Raw genomic sequence first — 19032 nt, 5'->3', positions numbered from 1 at the left:
TGTTTTGGCTTTTTCCTATCAAGGAATATCTCCCTGATAAGTAATAAACAGGCACACTATTTACAAGAAACATGCAAACCAACCCTAAAAAATTGAGTAATGGAGTTAAAAGCAATCCCTAATGTGGAATTCTGGGTTAGCAACTTTTTCATGATCCTGCAAAGCTTGATATTCTCCGAGCAGATCAGTTACCAGGCTCTAATAAAAACATGTATCTGTGACACCATGAGAAGGATCTCAATTTATCTATGAAGAAAATCCAGGAGACTTGCAAAGCCTCTTCAGTTAGAGAACTCTGACATACTGAGATCTCAAAGGAGTATATGGAGAGACATCGTTATTTATGTATCAGGCATTCCAGCCTTCTTTTCACTTCAACAAAAAATTAATGGAGAGGCTCTCTCCACTTCTTTAATATGTTACTACAAGGAGATCAAATCGTACTAAATCAAAAGCCCTAATGTTATGTTCAAGAGGTCCCTTGCTAGAGAACAGGTATGTCTGAACTCCATCTGAATTTCAAAATGTAAAAGAATTTCACAGCAAAGAGTGTGTGCAAGGTCTCTGTCAGGCCTAACTGAAACTTTTAAGTGAAAAACATCTTAGAAATAACTTGAAATATTTGTACTCCGATTTCAGTACATAAGACAAAGATGATTTTCGAGAATGTTTTAAGGTTTTATACCACTGTAACATTCAATCATCTCTGAATAATAAATTCCTTTGATATTTTACAGACTCTTCAAATGAATTGTTTTATAAAAGGAACTGGGTCAAGAGTCCACTATTGATGCTGGCTGACTGGAGCTTTTGTCTTTTTATTTTAAGTGGAATAGGTACCATGTTAAACATGCTGCCAAGCTTGTTGCAGCTGAAAGATATTGCTGCACATGCTTAGAACAGTGAAACACCTTAGGTTAGCAAAAATTCTTTATCCATTTACCCTACATCTTCAATCCCTTATCCAGGGAATGCTTATTCTATGTTCTCGGATATTTTGTTAGGTGTTGTGTACACTTTGGCAGTGCCAATAGTTTTAGTAACTATTATAGAAACAACAACTTAAATTAGTTTCTGAAATTTACACATAAAGCTAACTGTAATGCATTACCTGATCACAGATCCAGTGTGGTATATGACTATTCAGATGACAAGAGAAGGACCTATTTTATCAACTCACTCTTGGCCATTGACTTCACATTAATTTTTCTTTTTCTGTACAATAATATTGTAGCCAGCTTCTCACCCAAAAAAAAAAAAAAAACCAAACCCAACAAACCAAAAAAACAAACAAACAAAAAACCAAAAATGTTACATTTCCCAGTATAAGTATTTTTAGAATCTAATACCACCTGATCACCCAATTTAGGGAAAATGTAAACAGTGACCACAGCATTTCACACTCCATTTCATGCTGCCTCACTTCAATGGAAGTTGGAAGATACGAATTCAATTGCTTTTCTAAGCATTTCCTTACTTTCAGAGCTTCTTGAGTTTTGGCCTGTATAACTGATCAGAATTCAGCTGTGGGATGGAGTGGATAACAAAAACTCTTAAAAGAAAGGAAATTCCTTTCCTGGATGTTCACTCTGCTCCTCTTGAATTCAGCATTATCCAGGCTGATGAACAGATAGATATGATCTTTTGGGAAAAATACAAAACTGTCTCTTAAATGAAAGATGAAATAAGGAAATATGCTTTCGAAAGTGTGCTACTTGAAAGCAGTACAGATCCTGGAGAAGACTGGTTATATATCTAGTATTATTATCACACGACCCACACTAAAGGATGCTATTAAACTGAAGCATCTTAGCCAATAACTTCCTAGTGGAAGGCAAATGATCACTTTAACACCCAAGGCTGGCAAAAGAGAAGGACACCCACTCCAAAATACTCCTGTTCTCAGAGATACTCGTATCTGTTGTCTCAGTTCCCCACTGGAAAACTGCCACCCCAAAGGCACGTGGCATCAATGGGAACTACACATTCACAGGACCAGACTGAAGGTCCAAAGCAATTACACCAACTGTAATTGAAGGCAATGTAGCTACACTGACTTGCTACCTTAAAGAAAGCATGAATGAGGACATAAATACTACCTGAATTTCTCAGAACACAAAATGTCCTTCTATCTTAAAAAAGCTGATGATACTAGAATGGTAAAAGCTCTGATGTAGATTCCAGGCAGCCATTTGGAGAAGTGAAGCTGCCAAGTGCAACTGATCTAAAACACCTAAAGTAGTTCCCCTTTGCATATTATGAAAGATGGACATAAATTTGAGAGGATTTAGCCCACAACAAAATTCTGTCCTGTAGCATACTTCTTAGGAATTCCTTCAGAACTTGCATATCTCACAGTCCAATCAGCAATGCATCACTGTTGTGAGGCAAAGTCAGCCACAGAACATCAAATGCCTGTTTACCAAAAATGAAAGTCTGTAGGGTTTCAAGAATTATATTTTGTAATCCTGAATATTCCAAAATAATAAAATTTGAATTGCATTCTAATCTATAACTGAAAAAAAAAAAAAATTTAAATGAGGAAACCATCCAAGACCAAAAGAAAACTTCATTGTTTTCAACAAAATATTATTCTCAGCGCTGTCATATCAGTTTTACCACTAAAAGTCTTGGAGGTGTGTGTATGTGATTAAAGCAGAAGGTAACTGAAGAAGCAAGAAATGCACCCCAGCCTTCCCCCCCCCCCTCCAAGAACTGAAACACTCAAGCTAACAAAAAAAATGTTTTAAACAAAATTATCAAACAAGACGTAAGTGAAAAATATCTTGTAGGTCAATGTTAGAGTTTTACATGTTATTAAAAATTGATTTTTTTAAAAGATACCTTTAGATGTACAGTCATATGTCATTTCATAAAAGTTATTTGAAACCTACTGATCTCATTTGTGCAAAGACCAGGCTCCATCATCAGCCTGCTGAAAGGATAATAGAGCACTCCAAACCCTTGTGATAGATTTGATGCAAACAGTGGCCCTCATTTTAGCACATATAATAGCACCACAAGTGGACAAGTTCCAACCTTAACAGTTGTACATTACAAACTAAATTAACAAATATGTTCTGCTTTACTTCACATCAAATCCAATACCTTGGTCTTCTTGCCGTCACTAAAATAAGGCTCTAGGCACCAAAATACACACTGCAAAAGATTAAAAAGTGTTCTCAGGCTAACATAACACTCACAAAGAGACACAGCTATTACCAACAATTTTATTTCACTTAAGACAACCTGAAAACAGCTAAACTGGATTTTGAGCAAGCAACTGAGAGAAGACATACTTAAAATGACTACACATGGATAACTACATTGAGAAAAAGGATCAGTGAAAGAAGCCTTATGCATTTCTGTACTGAGAGTGAAAATCTCTAGAAGGATATTTAAGTCCATTCTGCCAAAATACTCTCCCTATTCACACAACTCAAAGGAAGCCATATTCTTAGGCTACAATAGGTCACAACTAAGTATAGTACCTTGCTTCAGAAAAAATTTTGCTTTGTCTGCCAACTATCAACAAAGCACAAAGAACTCATACAGCCCATCCATGTACTGCTTTTCAAAGGGTCTAGCAACATACAAACACTAAGAACTCAAAAAGATTTCTTAAAAACTATGCCTCTACTTTGGTTAGAAAGCTAAAAACACTTTACTGCCCCCACTTATTCCACAATTCTGTTACCTTCCTTCTCCCCTCAAATTTTTGTTCAGTTCTTGAATTTTTCAGATTTGTCATGTTCAACATCCTGCAAGACATCAGATGTAAGATAGAACACACAAAGGTTTTGCTCATATACGTGGCAGCAACAGCAAGGTTCGTCAACTCTAGTATACATTTCAAGCTCGTGAAGAGACAAAAAAGATTGTTTATGTGAAGCATTTATCTTTGCAATATGGTTATGAACATCTCTGAATACTGAAGGAGTTAATAGAGTTCCAAAACTTTAAAAGTGGTAATGCACATACATGGGTAGGTAGGTTCAGAGGAGCTCAAAAGAGTTAAAGGTAATGGCAGAGAACGAGGTTTCAGTAGTCTGGTCACCTTAAACTAGAGAAGTTTAAAGCATCACTAGGCAGTGTTTGTTCATTTAAGTTTAATTATTTTCTCCTTGAGAATGGCACTAATGAAACTGAATATCTTTCACGGTTTCGAAGAGCAGTCTGAATGGTCTGTAAACAGGACTGGGGGCAGACGAGAGAACTGGCTGAGCCAGGGGGTTGCTAGGTGATGCAGAATGTAAACCCACAAACTTGTTCAGGTTTACTTTGCTTTCATGCTGCTCTCACACAGGCTCTCCAAAGTTTTAAGAATTAATTTCCAGGTAGCTATTTAAAAAACAAAAAGTAGAAATAATTAAAAAAGAAAACCCGTTAATCCTCCTCACCTCTTCCCTCCCTTCCCCTGCCACCCCCCAAGAATGAAAAAGAAAAGGCGAAAAGAAATTCACAGCATTAAAGTTCAGGAAACCATTCCCTCTATATACTTGTATGTAACTGTAGAAGACTGATCATTATGAAAAACTTCCAATTTTTTCTACTTGATTTTTACTTTTGTAAATGTAAATAAAAATGAATTCTGGAGCAATACATTAGGCCTTTAAAATACTTCAACTGAATATACAGTCTTATTTACCAACATTTACACCACAGATTACAAAAGCAAACTTTTCAGTACAGCCATGTGTTTCTACCTCCATCCTTTTCAGAGCTGTGGTTATTTTTTTTCCCCCTAAAGTATCTGATCAGAGATTGTCCGGTAAGAGCACTTTATTAGATCATCAGTCAGAGGGTTTTACAAGCACCAAGAGCTATGGGCTCAAATGCAGCACATCAGTTTTAATAGCCGAAGGTCTAATAGTAAACTGCAGATACTGCTGAGAACTTTCCATGCACTGAACTCTTGAAAAAGCACCATCTCTCAAGCTTAAATGCAGCTGCCTCTTTCAATGCCGCAAATGGGTAAATTTGACAAAAAAGCCACCATTAAGACTACATGAAAGGCTCAAGACAACATCCTTTCAATGCTTTGTACTTCAGTAATCAGATGTACTTACTCACCCCCTCCCCCAAACCCGATCAAGAACTATTTCTGAATGGTAGGAAATAATTCCACTTTGTACATCTTTTAGTTAATCAAGACTTTCTATTCAGCAATTTGACCTTTTGTTCAAAACAGGATTATCAGTTTTTTCGCCAGTTACCAAGGGCGACTCGCATGGTGAACATAATTGCAATAATTTGCAAAACACCATGGCAACCCACATTACAACTAGGTAAATACTGGTCTTTTGTGCTACATTGTTATTTTCAGAGATGCTGAAGTCAAAGAACGAATGACAAATGAACACAAAATTTATATTTGCTTTGTCTCAAAAGAGAAGAAAATTGATAACAAGAATTGGGGGGAAACCGACTACAGCTGTAATTTCTAACTTGATTAATTAGGATGGTAACAGTCCTTAACAGTATATTCAACAAACAGCCCTGACTTAGTTTCTCCACCCACCTCTCTCTCTTTCTACACTACTACCACTAACCCCCACCCCAGACAAATTTTTTCAGCTAGGAGAACAAACAACTCCATTTGCTCTTTTCTTCAACTTAATGGAATCCTTAATTACAGAATATTGTTCTCCTGCTCTTCATTACACTGAAAACTGAAAGTGAGAGAGAGAGGAGGAGGAGGAGGAGGAGGAGGAGGAGGAGGAAGACTGTGCCAAGCAGACGGGGTAGCTACAGTCATCCTCCCTGCCTTTGCTTTTTTTGTCTGTAGCAGACCTAAAGATGAGATGGCATTTTTTGTGGGTGGGGTTTTTTTTTTCCCTTTTTAATATTAGCAGCTGTTGTACAGCAAATAATTAAGTAAACTAGTGCTCAAGTTCTCTCCTGGCAGCATAAATAAGACACGAAAGCTTAAGTCAAGTCATGATTAAAATCCAAATCAGAGAGGAAACAGCTGCTTAAAAAGAAAAAAAAATAAAATCACCTAAAATTATCAGACTGGGTGGCTTCTAACAGAATACCTTCTGTATTAAAACATTTTCCAATGAATAGAATTATAATACACAATAAACTAATATTTTAAAACTTTATTTCTTTACAATGGTAAGGAACTTACTGCTACAATATAGTTTACAGTACAGGCTTCTAGTAAGACTCCAAGAAAGCAGACTAAAACCAAATTTTCAGAAATATCTTGGAAATATAGAGAAATAATTTTGCCTAAGGAAAAAAAACCTGCTGAAAACAGCAATACATGTTACCAATGGATGTCACATTAAATTTGCTATATATTACTGGAACACAAGTTCTGTGCTGAAACATTTATTATGCCACAGTGAGCTCACTGAATGGTTGAGAACTTAATTTTCATGGCATCATTAATAAAAACAAGTTATGCCTTTACACAGACCAAATCCTGTCATCAGATATATGCATATGTCCCTTGTGAAATGCAATGGCACCCTTTAGCAATAGATTTTCACATACAGAGTGAATGAGAAATACATTAAGCTCAAGAAGCCTGCAATCAGAAGCCAGGGTAATCCTCATTTCAGTTCCCTGTACGTACAAACCACGTGTCAATTTAAAGGGCCACAGCTACATTTTAATTCTTTTTAAAGTACTGGATTGCCTTTACAATAAAAAAAGGCTTACAAAATGAAAAAGAGCTACTGCTGCATCCCTGTGTGCTGGGAACACTGGAGAGTATGTAGTAAAATGAAAGAGATGAAAACAAAGTGCTAAAGTCAACTGAACATGGCCCCAAGGTGCTGAAATGCACCACTGCCATTACACAGATTCTCCTTGCTGCTGGACAAGTCGCTCCCAGTTTATTGAACAGACTCACAAGCAACGAGCACCTCAGGAATCAATTTAGACCCAACTGCAACCTGAAAGCTCTTCTTCAGGCAGTTACTCAGTACTACACACTGAAAAAACAGGTCCTTTGATTCACAGATTGGGCACCAAACTTATGAACACATTCGATGTTCATTCCTCTGTGCCTCATTTCTTTGACAAATAGAAATAATAATGGACCTGTCGCTTAACACAGCTCTTGTAAAGATGTTTTTTAAGAGCCACTTGATCCCACAGTGAAGTGTGCCACAGAAAACTCCAAGAGAAAATAAATAATCCTAGGCAAAATTTCAGAGAGTGCATTCAATAAGGTAAAGAGCATCCACTATGCAAGGGAGAGAAACAAATACAGACCAGCTGCTCATCTAACGAGTGCTGTCCCACCTGTACACACTGAAAAAAACACAGAATGGGGTAACACCATACATAAATGACCTGCATTAAACTTAAGCAAGCAGTATTCACTCTGTATCTTCAACTTTCAAATGTCCAACTCTATAGTACCAGGATTTCTCTTCTATTTTCAAAATTAAAAAAAAAAATTCATTCTTCTTCAAAACAGGGTTTAAAGGAATACACAGATTTTGCCTCTTGAAATAAACAGAGTAGCCCATAATAACTTTCTATTTCTCTGAAAGCAATGCATTTTGCCCAGCATTTCCCAATAGCAGAGGCAGGAAAATATTTATGAATTTTCTCATGCTTTTCTTTTTCTATTAAACCCATCCCACTCCAATATAACTGTTTGGTTTTTGTGTCCAAATTTTCACAGGCAATCTTCAGCCACACCTGCCTCCCCATGCTTTTTCAAGCCCATCTGCCCAGCCAGGTGCTTATCCAGCAGACACCATATTTGGATATTCTAATTCAACCAACTCCACTCAATTCAGCTTCTTCGCTTTTAGTTTCATCTACGGCCACTCAGGTCCAGCTCCAGTCTCATGTGCCATGTTCTAGTCTTTTCCTCACCTATAGTCAATTCTTGCAAGAATTCTTGGGTTGGTTTTTTGGTTTTGTGTTTCGATTTTTGGTTTTTCATAAAGGTCTGTAAAATTATCAAATCCAGATTTTCTTAGGATGACAAAAGACAACCAACAAAAAGGAGGAAAGAAGGATAGCCGAATGTCAGAGACTTCAAAGCCATAGCATCTACATTTCAGGTGTGGCAAGGTCACCTGAACAACATTAACACTGCTTTTACTACAATATCTTAAAATAAGCAAGTGATTATAATTCAAGCACTCCTGTGGCCTTCAACTGAACTAATTTATATCACATCAGACTTCCCTCCTCCCTCAGGACCTCACAAGGCAGGTTCATATACCAAGATGTCTACATTTAAACTGCAACTTGTTTATTTGGAACTTTGATTTGGAATAATTAAACCAAATCTGTAGCATACTTTATTCTGAGTTAATAAACATACATTGCCCTACTTAACTCCACCTCAAATGAGACTTTCCTTCCTGCTACCGTTAATTAAACTAAGAATCAAGCAACACACTTGAAAATCTGCAAAAAACTTTTGTTAAGTATTATGGGATGGTCAGGCTTCCTCCTTAGCTTCTCCTCAGGTTTTCATTCTTGTAATTCCTCTCAACACCTGCCCACAACTCTTTCCTACAGTCTCCTTAGGTTGCTCTCAAACTTTGCCTTAGACCAGCCTATTCTTTCAGATAAAAAGAGCTCTTGTTCTGCCTCCCTGCTGACTTCGACTTAATTTGCCTTTCCCACTACTGTCAGACTGCATTGTTCTTCACTTCTTCAGAAGGGACTGATGGTCATATCATCTCCATGTCAATAACAAACACCTTCTGAGGAATATCTCCATACATGGCACACCATCAGATGCAGCCTGGAGACTGAGACAAGAGGTCAAAGGGAGATGGAATTTTGAGAGAGTTTATATCTTTTCTATTAATAATCAAGAATTTCAAAGGCTTATAAATTAAGTGTATCTGCTACTTGCAATAAAGAACACATCTCCAACAGCCAAATGAAGTCAGAAAGAAACAACAGCATCTCTGAGGAACTGTTGTGGATTAGTTTAAGACAGAAACAACATGCTTTATTTAATCCTGAAAAAATGTTAATCCATTTTAGGTTAAAATTTCAGCCAAAACTCAACTTTAGACAAATTTGGCATATCAAATGGCAAGGCAAACACCTAAAATGTGGCAATGCTTCAAAACTTTTAAAAATTTTTCAAAACTTACGCCAATGTAATACATGGTAAATTTTATTAAAATCTGCTTTGAGGCTAGCATGAAGAAAATCAGAAGGACAAGGGTTCAGGGAGAACAACAGCAGAAAGTGGGGGGGTTCGTGTGTTGTTTTTTTGAAAATCTCTTAAACTATTCTTGACACCAACTAAAGTAACCAGATGGACCTTTAAAAATTGATGCTCCTGGGTAACCATTAAAAAAAGAAGCCAACTCAAAAGAAATGTCATTTCTTTTTCATCAGAAAAGAAAAAGGCCTGTCATAAACCCATTGAACTAAAAAACATGAGAATGGGGAAGAGACTGTTTTCTGTTGCTTCTGGTGATAGACACAGAAAGCAAAATAAACAAGACATTTCTGTTGCAGTGGTGTTTTTATTTGGTTTTTAACCTAACACTCAAAATTCTTATTTAGTAAATCACATTCAGGAAGAACAAACTGCATAAAATCAGCAGGTAAAGCAGGATCCTTCAAATGCACTATGCTTCTGTTTTTCATAAAGGTTAGCTGCTACCAAGACCTGCAAGGCCCTTAAAGCCAACAGCTCAATACTGAAATTAGTATGGCCCAGGAAAACTTTCCAACTGCAGACTCTTGAGAGCAGAACAAGTTACTTGTTACATGCTGTCTGCTTGGGAAAAAAAAATTGCTGCTGTGGTGTAGCTTCTTAGAGTTTGTGGTAGACACACCATACATGTTGCCCCTTCTCTCTAAAACTAGTATTTTCTAAAATCTAGAGAATACTTAATTAAAAATAAAAAAAAACCCTGAATTTCATTATGACCGGTAAAGAAAAATTAAATGTCTGGAGTAAAAGACTGTGGCTACTTAGAAACTAATGTTATGACCTCATTATATTTCACATGGGTAAAAGAACAGTTCCAAACAACTTGAAAGTCCTCTCTCTTAAGGTAAGGAAAATTGCAAGCAAATTTTAACTTGCATGTATAAGTATAAAAAAATGGAAATTGGAAGTTGACAGCTGCTGACATAAATCAGAAGTTTCCCAAAGTAGAACACTAAATAAGGAAAATTAGATATTAACTAAGAATGTAAAAACAAAGCAAAAATGTAATGGAAACAAAAAATAGTTTACAGTGGAAAAAAACAGAAGTGTAACTTCTCCTTGTATTTTGGAAAAGCACATAACAGCACAGTAGCAAATAAGGATGAAGAACTATGTTTTGCTTTGCTAGCAAGAAAATACTTAGTAGCTCCTCAAAATTCAGCATATTCATAGAACAAATGCTTGAACTCAACAGTCCTATTAGAGCCAAGATGATGTTACTTGCTGAACTTGCCAATCCTTGATGCTATCTCAAAAAACTGAGACCCAGTATCAACCAAAATGACCGATTTCCTTGAAACAGTTACACAAGCAAATCAGAACAATCCACATAACTATTTCTATGTCTAACACTAACCTCAGGAAAACAACAGAAATACTGATACAGATTTTAACTGATCAAGAATTTAAGAACAGGGATGGAATTAACATCAGTCAATGTTTTTATACAGAACAGTCTCACACAAACATGATAGTTCATTTTTTTGTAAGATTACAGGTTTGGTCGAGAAAGGCAGATATACTATAAAAAAATCTCTTGAATGACATTTGATTTACTTTCAAAGGACACTGCATTAGAATTAGCATTGCACAGTGTTAATGAATTACACGTGAAATGGATTAAGAGGTGCAAAGTTGAAGCATCTCAAAAAAAATCAACTGTCCACGAGACACAAAGTGATGACAGTCAAGTAAGCATTTGTCAATATGGAATGCAGAGGGATTGTGCTGGTGCATCACAACGAAAAGGTTACACTCATTCTTTACGCCACTGATTAGGAGAAGAGAGGAATCAATTCAGATAAAATTTACAGATGACAAAAGCGTAACAGCAAGTAATGATAAGCATTAAATTGTTTTGGTAAACTGTGTTCATTTGACACAAAATACACATTAGTACAGTGAAACAAAAGTGACACACTGGGAACAAAGACTACAGGTCACACCTACAAAATGGAAATACCATATGCCAGAAATTATCAGCTGAGAAGGAGTCATGGCAGACAGGTTATTCAACATCAGCTTTAAAGGCGAACCTAGCAAGATGTGGAAATTGAATACTGAAGAACTGCATATGAGAACTGAGCTGAATTTCTTCAAACGCATGGGTGAGAATGATACTGGAGCACACAGTCCTGGTGGCAAGATTTAAAAAGAAAAACCAAAAAAACCTGCTACGCTGAAGAGCCATAAACCATGTTTGAAGGTGCTGAAAACAGAGTAATAGCAATACACCTTGAAGACCAGTCTCTTACCATCACAAAAGGGGACTGAGAGGTGACCTGAGAAAAACAAGTAGGTATGTTCATGGGAGAAGAGCAACAGGCAACAAAGGGTACTTAAATCTAGACAAGAAAGGAATAACATGAGCCAGTGCTTGGAAAACCTTGGTGGCTTGAAAACTGGCTCAGTGTCTGGGCCCAGAGCCTGGTGACCAGTGGAACAGAATCTCATTGGAGGCCAGTAAATAGCAGTGCAACCCTGAGGTCCAGTCCCATTCAGGATCTTCTACTGATGATCTGTATGATGGAGCACAGAGTGTTCCTGATGAGTTTGCTGATGGCACACAACTGGTGATCCTGAACTGAATGTGAGCCAGCAAAATGCTTTTGCCTCTCCCATCACATCCCATGTTATCACCAACAAGTCCTTGGGTCTCATTGGCATGATTCTGCCTACAGATATCAAGCAGGGAAACATGGAGAAGGTTTTGGTAGAACATCTCTTCTCACTCTGCATTACAAGAAATATGTAGGCGCAAAGTCCACCTTAGGCCAATCCAGATGTTTAAGCACGGCAGGGAAAGGCTGATACACCCTTAGTATATGCTGATGCATAGCTCAGTGAAGACCATTATCTATAGAAAGAGTAATCTGCAGCAGAACGAAGACACCTACGCCAATCCCTCATCATCCAGATATTTATTAACCAGAATAATTTACCTTGACTTCTCTGATTAATTATCTCTGATCTTTTTGAATTAAATCTTTCTTCCCTCAAACACCTATCTTGAAGGGGTTTTTTTTTCTTTTAAATTAGCATTAGCACAACTCAGGTGTTATTAATTTCTCAAAACTTGAGAAGACAGCAATAGAGACAGAAGAGAGAGGTCAGAGGATGGGAAAGGTGGGCAAGCAAATTGAAAGCAAACACTAGCAACAATTCAGATTATTTAGCCTATATTTTCAGGGAAAAAATATTCCAATTGTTTCCCAAATTCCATCAGATGGAATCAGCGTGTGTGTTTCTGTGTGTGTGTGTGTGTGTATATATATGTATTTATATATGGGACTCATATCCACAAACATACACATGAAATTAAAATTTCCCTTTTTTGAATTTCTGTTGGTGGAAATTCAAGTCAGGTAACGCATCCTTAGAAAAGCAGTGTGCGAAACTTTAGGATGATACTCCAAATAGTTTTGTTTCCTTTGGTGGTTTTGGTTTGTTTGGGGCTTTTTCTCAGTTGCAGGGGTTTTTTTTAAATGCAATTAAAGATCACATACACACATAATGTATGGGTGTAATATGTAAAGAATACTTTATGTATGTTTTAGAAATATTTAAAGAAATATACTAAGATAATAGGCCCCCTCTGTTACTATGGTAATAAGCATTTTGTAAGAGCATATAAATATATAAAAGATGTTTTTACTTTATATTCATACTAATCCACTCTCTCATGTTGTAAAATACATAAAGTAAAAGAAACTGAAAAAAATAAGCTAAAATTCTAACACTGAATGTGATTTCTTATAAAAAACTTTTTGGAGACTAACAGCACATAATTTTCCATTTTGCTCTAAAGTTACTGATTTTTAAGGCAGAATTTTCATATAACCCACACCTGAAAAACATAATTCTGGGCAGATAGCATAGTAAAATATTACAGAAAGAGTAAAACTAGAAGATATAATTATAAAGATCTTGCTTTAATTGGCAAACACAACAACAAAAAAGTTCCCTGAAAGTAGCACTTACAATGAGCACACAACCATTCATAATTACTAGTTAAACAAAGAAAAAAATATATTGAGAAAATATATATTGAGATCATCCCAGAAAACAGACATGGGTGTCTCAACCTTCAGACCACTCCCAAAGGGATCTGCTGGCCTCTCTATCCTTGTGCAGTGCAGTGAATTCAATGCTAAGCTCACCCATTTGTTACTGCTTTTCATGAGGAGACTAGTCCTTAATTTGCCAGCAAGATAATTCAACCCAGAGTTTTCATCTCCTGACAGAATTTTTTTCCAGAACCTATAAATCATAATGCATTTATTCTACAACTCTATCACAGCAGCAAAACACAAAAAGCAGAGCCTCAATTATGTACATAAACTTTAACTGGTTCTTTGCAAAAGATGGCACACTTGGGAGTTGTTAACAAGACTCTCTAGTCTTACACCAAACTATCAAATTTGATTTTCCTGTTTTCTATCCTCTGTTAATAGATAAAAACTGTGCTGCCCAGTTTCATAATGAAATAATTTCGTCTGATGCCTCTATTTGCATGAAGAAAATATTCAAGACAAAAATTGCAAGACAACAAAATCTTAATATGCAGTTTGGTAAAGTTCTAGTCAGTCCCTGAACAACACATTTATCTATCCAGTAAAGCTTGTGTTAATGCGATGTAAGAGTTTGGCAAATTCAACTCTAATGGAGCATAAAAGTGCTTTTGCTTGAAAGTGAGATCATTTTTAAAAATTCAAAGCATGATCACTTCTCCCTTTTTTTGCAGGAACAATCTGATACAAGCAGCAAAGCTTAAATAAACTAGAAACATTTCAAATGATCCATAAAGGATTAATAAGCACTGCAGGAAGTCCTATAGGCTCAGCGTATACATTTTCCATCTTTTTCTCCTGCGATAGGCATGACGTGAAATTCTAAACAGGACCCAAGTTTCAAAGTCACTGAATGTTAAGGTCTGCAGCTTTGATACCAGGGTAGAGTAGGGTCACCATCTTGGAATATTTAATTTAAATAGATAACAAAATATTGATTTTATTAGCATAATAAAGCCCCCAAATTATGGCCCTTCACAAAATTCTCCTTCTACTCACAAACAGACGAATGGACAAAAGCAAGGCAAAAGGGGTAGTAGTAAGCTACAGCCCACTAATATAACAAGAACAAAATGACAGCTATTATTTTGGCAGAGATAATCTATGCTGAAACACAAAACACACGCACACAATTTCTTTCAATACAATTTTCTTGTCTTCCCACTGACTTCTATGATTACCAGAGAAAGCAGGATTCTAAACACATTTCTCAATTGAATCTTCAATCAATAACAGCAAAAATTTGAGAAGGGAGATATGGGAAAACGTATTATAGCATTAGTAAGTGTTTGCAAAATAGACTGAACTTACCAATATGCATAAAAGTTGAAGGGGAAAAAAAAAAAAACAAAAATCTATCAATTACAATGTACCCTATACCTTTACTGAAATTGGAGAAAGAAAAACTAAAACTCCAAAATTCAATCAATAGCACAAATTGCTCCAAACCTGGTCCAAGTGATCAAATTATGTGCTTAAACTCTGTTTTGCTTGTACCACAGCAAAAATGAGTACCACACTTATAAAATAGGAATACTTCTTAATTATAAGAAAACCTTCAGATATTCATAGGTATTTTTTAAACAGTGGAAAAGGGTGATCATTTAAAAAATTTACAGAAAAGTAACAAAACTTATCTAAGTAGAATCTATCTACTGGTATTAGTAGCATGGTATAAAAGAGAAATGTTAGAAAAGTAAGAATTAGATCACTTCAGAAATCCAAAACAACAAAACTTCTGGGGGAGGTCAGCTTGACCCAAACAGACTCAATTTGCCAGCAAGAATCCAGACTTACTCTAACACTGACATCGGAGAAAAGACAAAAAATTCGTATCAGAATTGAGAGCTTCTCATGTTGAAAGATGGAAAAGTTTACCCTCTGCTAAGCTTATAAGGCTGTTTACCACCCAGGCTTTCTGTTCAGAGCCAAAACAATCAACAGTAGAAACTGTTTAGGTGACAGTTACATACAAATTGGAATAACTTCTTGCAGGAGTTGAAAATAGAAAAGATTCAGAAATGCAACAGACAAATAGAAAGTCATAAAAGAGCATAAATATAAAAACCAGCACAGATAATACTGGCCATATTGGGGAGGGAAGGATGAAGAAGAGATGTGAGAATCATAAACATTAGCTCACAGTAAGAGACTGATGCTGAAAGGCAAAAATTATGCTAAAATAATACATTAATCAAAAGGAAAAGTGAATGAAAAAGAAGAAGCAGAGAAAAAAACTGAACAAAGGACTAAGAGAAATCATCTGTCTGTATAAAAGCAACAGAGAGGCCTTGCTTGAAATGATGTCTACAATTCTGGGCACATTACTAAAACCAGACAGAAGAAACCAGTGTAAAGAACAGCAACAAAAACAGCTTTATAAATAAAAAATAAAGTATGATAGAATAAATTTTTCCGTGGTTACAAACATAACAGATACAGTGAAATAACATCACTTTCTGCTAACATTTGAAAATAAGGAAAGGCAGCTTGAGAGGAACCACAAGCATGGCACAAAGAGTAAAACAGTATCACAAAAAAGGGCAAATTTTGACTAGTGGAAAGATTTTTATTACAAATTCTCAGGACTAATAGAATAACAGAAGATTAATATCAGAAACTGAAAAATGTTTAATACAGTAGCTGCCATAAGTCTGATCACATGCAGTGCTAAAAACAATCTACAAGCAATTTTACACTTGAATATTGAGAGAACAGAAGATGAAAAGGACTTTGATAAGTAGGTACAGCCTTTGTGTACCCATGAAAACCATGGCTCACTTCAGAGAACATCAGTGCTTGCTGATATTTACCCGCCACAAACTATCATGGCAAAAGAGGAATAAAAGGAGTGCAAAAGACAGTCCATGAAAACAGAAGTTGACAAAAGAAAGCCTACAAATTTGGACAATACAGTACGCAGATTATAAACTTGTTGTTTTGTTTACCTTTCTTTGCAATTCAAAATAGAATTGCAGTGAAGCTAAAAAGATGACAAAACCACAGCAGTGAAAAACAGAACTATTTTCAACTCTCTCAAACAGCCTTTGGAGCTCCTTGACACAAAGTGCCAGACAGAAGCTGTATCTCCAGAAACTCGCAGAGTCATACAGATGAAAACACTTCGGTTTTATAAGAAAATTCATCTCCTAACTAGGAAGTTGCATCTCTTACCAAAAGTTTTACTGGAAAATTTGTCTCGGAGAAGTTCCTTCAAATCATTAAGCATCCAGCTACTGTTAGAAACCAATACTACACTGAGCAAATGCCTTCATTAAATACAACTTCTTTGTTCATAGTTTAGTACTTAGCCAGTCTATGCCATTGGCCTGCAATGACCTAACAAACACCAAAGAAAAATCACAATTTTCTCAGTATTTAAAGCAAATTTGCATACCTTATTTCTCACGATGTTCAAACTTGTTTCATCTTCAAAATACGTTAGTTTAAGATTGTGGCAGTGCTATAGAAAGCAAGTACTGCTGAAACAAAGCTATGGTTGCTGCACAGTTTGCAACAGGAGAGAACTGTACCTGCAACACCAGGGAAAAATGTCAGGCAAAACTATGAAATGTGCAACAGGTATGTTTTTCTACCTGCAACCACCCTTACCATTCCTGTCCAAATTAACTGCTCGTTCAACCGTACAATCCAGTAGTATAATATACAGAGTAAAGAAAATGAATTTTTATTTGTATGATTTAATTTCATTTAACAGTGGAACCTCATGTTTCCCATTTCAGCATTTTTTCTCTCCTTTCCTGCAAATTCCTCCGTCTTACAGCCCCATGACAAATATTTACAATTGGCCAAAAGAGAGGTAAGTTTAAAAGGTACATGGATGAGGGCGAAGGAAATGGCAACAGAATTCAGGTAGAACAGACCAAACACCTTAAAAAACCCAACTGTTTCAAAGGATAACGATGGCTCAGAAGAAATGTCTCTTCATCACATAGGATGAGACAGAAAGAGCTTCTAGGACTACCTTACGAGGATACAAGTTAGCTGTACATTAATTTATTCATTTATTCAAAGGAATGAATGATAATGCATTTATTTGGTTTTTACTGCGGAACTTACACACATAACTGTAGAATGTACTTTTATTTTTCAGAACAGTATCCTTCCCATTACTGAGATAAAACTAATAAGCAATTACAGAGGTAAGGTCTTTTATTTTTTTCAATAGTTGACCAATCTGGCTGTTTCATATAACTAAAAATGCAAAGCTGATAGGTGTTCAAAGCAGAAATGTGTTTTGCCAAAGGCATTATTAACAATTAATAATCATTACAGAGTGCCTTGTTTACCTGACCTTGTGTAAATTCAGCGGCCTTGTAATTAGACCCATATTTTGCATATCTGTATATTTCCATGCATAGAATTTGACTCATTCACTCATCCATTAAAATTTGCTTGACAGACGTAGATGGATAACCAGGGTACAATTTGTATTTACTGGATTATAGAAAATTGGCCAAACAACATGTTAAGTTCAATGAAAGCATATTCTTGTCTATCTCTTGTGAAAGATGTAAAAGCAATAAAATATCTGAGGCTGGCCCCAAGGTTCTCTGAAGAAGTAGCAGAGTTTCATAATCTGATAGTTTTAATACAGCTTCGCTCTAAAAAAAGGACATTGGGTTAAAAAATAGAAGAACTAAGAAGAAACATTAGGCCTATATTTTCCTTTAGTCAATGCAACAAAGAATTCCTCAGTAGAAAGACCTCCTATAAAAGTTAACATCTCAGTGTCAAGCACAACTTCACTGAAGTAGACATTTCGTACTCTGGAAAAAAAGGAAGATTCTTCTTGCATTTAATGACTTCCCAGTAACTTTCTAAGCAGTTGGAAGAATTACTTTACTACTCTCCTGTTCAGAAAAAGTCTTAAAATTTATGTTTTTTAAAGCATTAGCAACCATAATGAAATATTTTTATTATATATGCTTAAATGTTTGAGAATAACAGAAAGGTATGGAAGAGCTCGACTGAGCAGTCAGAATGGAAAGCAACAGTAAAAAACAAAATGGGAAATGAAGAAATTCGTTTACTTCTCTGTGTGTGCTGGTATCTCATAAGGTCAGACAACTTTGTCCAGCAAGACATTCTACAGTTTTCTTATGAAGAAACTGACTTTCACCCAAAAAGTCAAGTTAGATGTACTCATTAAATGTGTAACACTTAGATTTTTTTAACAACTTTTATAATCCAAAGGGAGCCTCTCCTAAGAGTTCCAAAACACTTAAGAGACATAAAAAGCAAAACTCCTTTGTTAGTATCACTATTCATACATAGTTGGAATGTCCTAGAAACAACTAATGAAGTCTGACAGAATTAATCTAAAGAAACTATCAAAGACAATGGGACAGGTACATCCCTGCCAGTGTTCAAGGCCAGGCTCGATGGGGCACTGAGCAATCCGATCTAGTGGGTGACATCCCTGCCCATGGCAGGGGGGCTGGAACTGGATAATTTTAAAGATCCCTTCCAACCCAAGCCATTCAGTGATTCTATGAGCCTGTATTTTCTTTCATGAAGTTATTTATTTTAAGGATGTTGTGCTGCCTCTTAAGGTCTTTCCTATCAAAACACAGTTTTTAGCAGCCTCCTAGCGCTTTATCACATTTGATCTGTTCCAGATAGTTCAGTAACTCACCACAGGGAGAAAGCTGGAAACCTTGCAGCTAAAGAGTTACCTACAATTAAAATCAGGGTGAAAAAAATGGGAAGGAAAGAGATCTATCTAGCTGCCTTTTGTCTTTAAAAAACCACAAACAGTCAGCAATCACACTG

The 19032-nt window shown here is 36.1% G+C and overlaps 1 protein-coding gene across 5 annotated transcripts in view; it reads right to left on the bottom strand.

Moving 5' to 3' along the window:
* POLA1 (DNA polymerase alpha 1, catalytic subunit) overlaps nt 1-19032 on the bottom strand; it is a 188091-nt gene that overhangs the window by 70788 nt on the left and 98271 nt on the right. The window lies entirely within an intron of this gene.

This window comes from Corvus moneduloides, chromosome 2, assembly GCF_009650955.1.
Source record: "Corvus moneduloides isolate bCorMon1 chromosome 2, bCorMon1.pri, whole genome shotgun sequence".
Taxonomy (NCBI): domain Eukaryota; kingdom Metazoa; phylum Chordata; class Aves; order Passeriformes; family Corvidae; genus Corvus; species Corvus moneduloides.
Note: the sequence above shows the minus strand (reverse complement) of the source record. Positions and strands in the feature narration are given on the sequence as shown.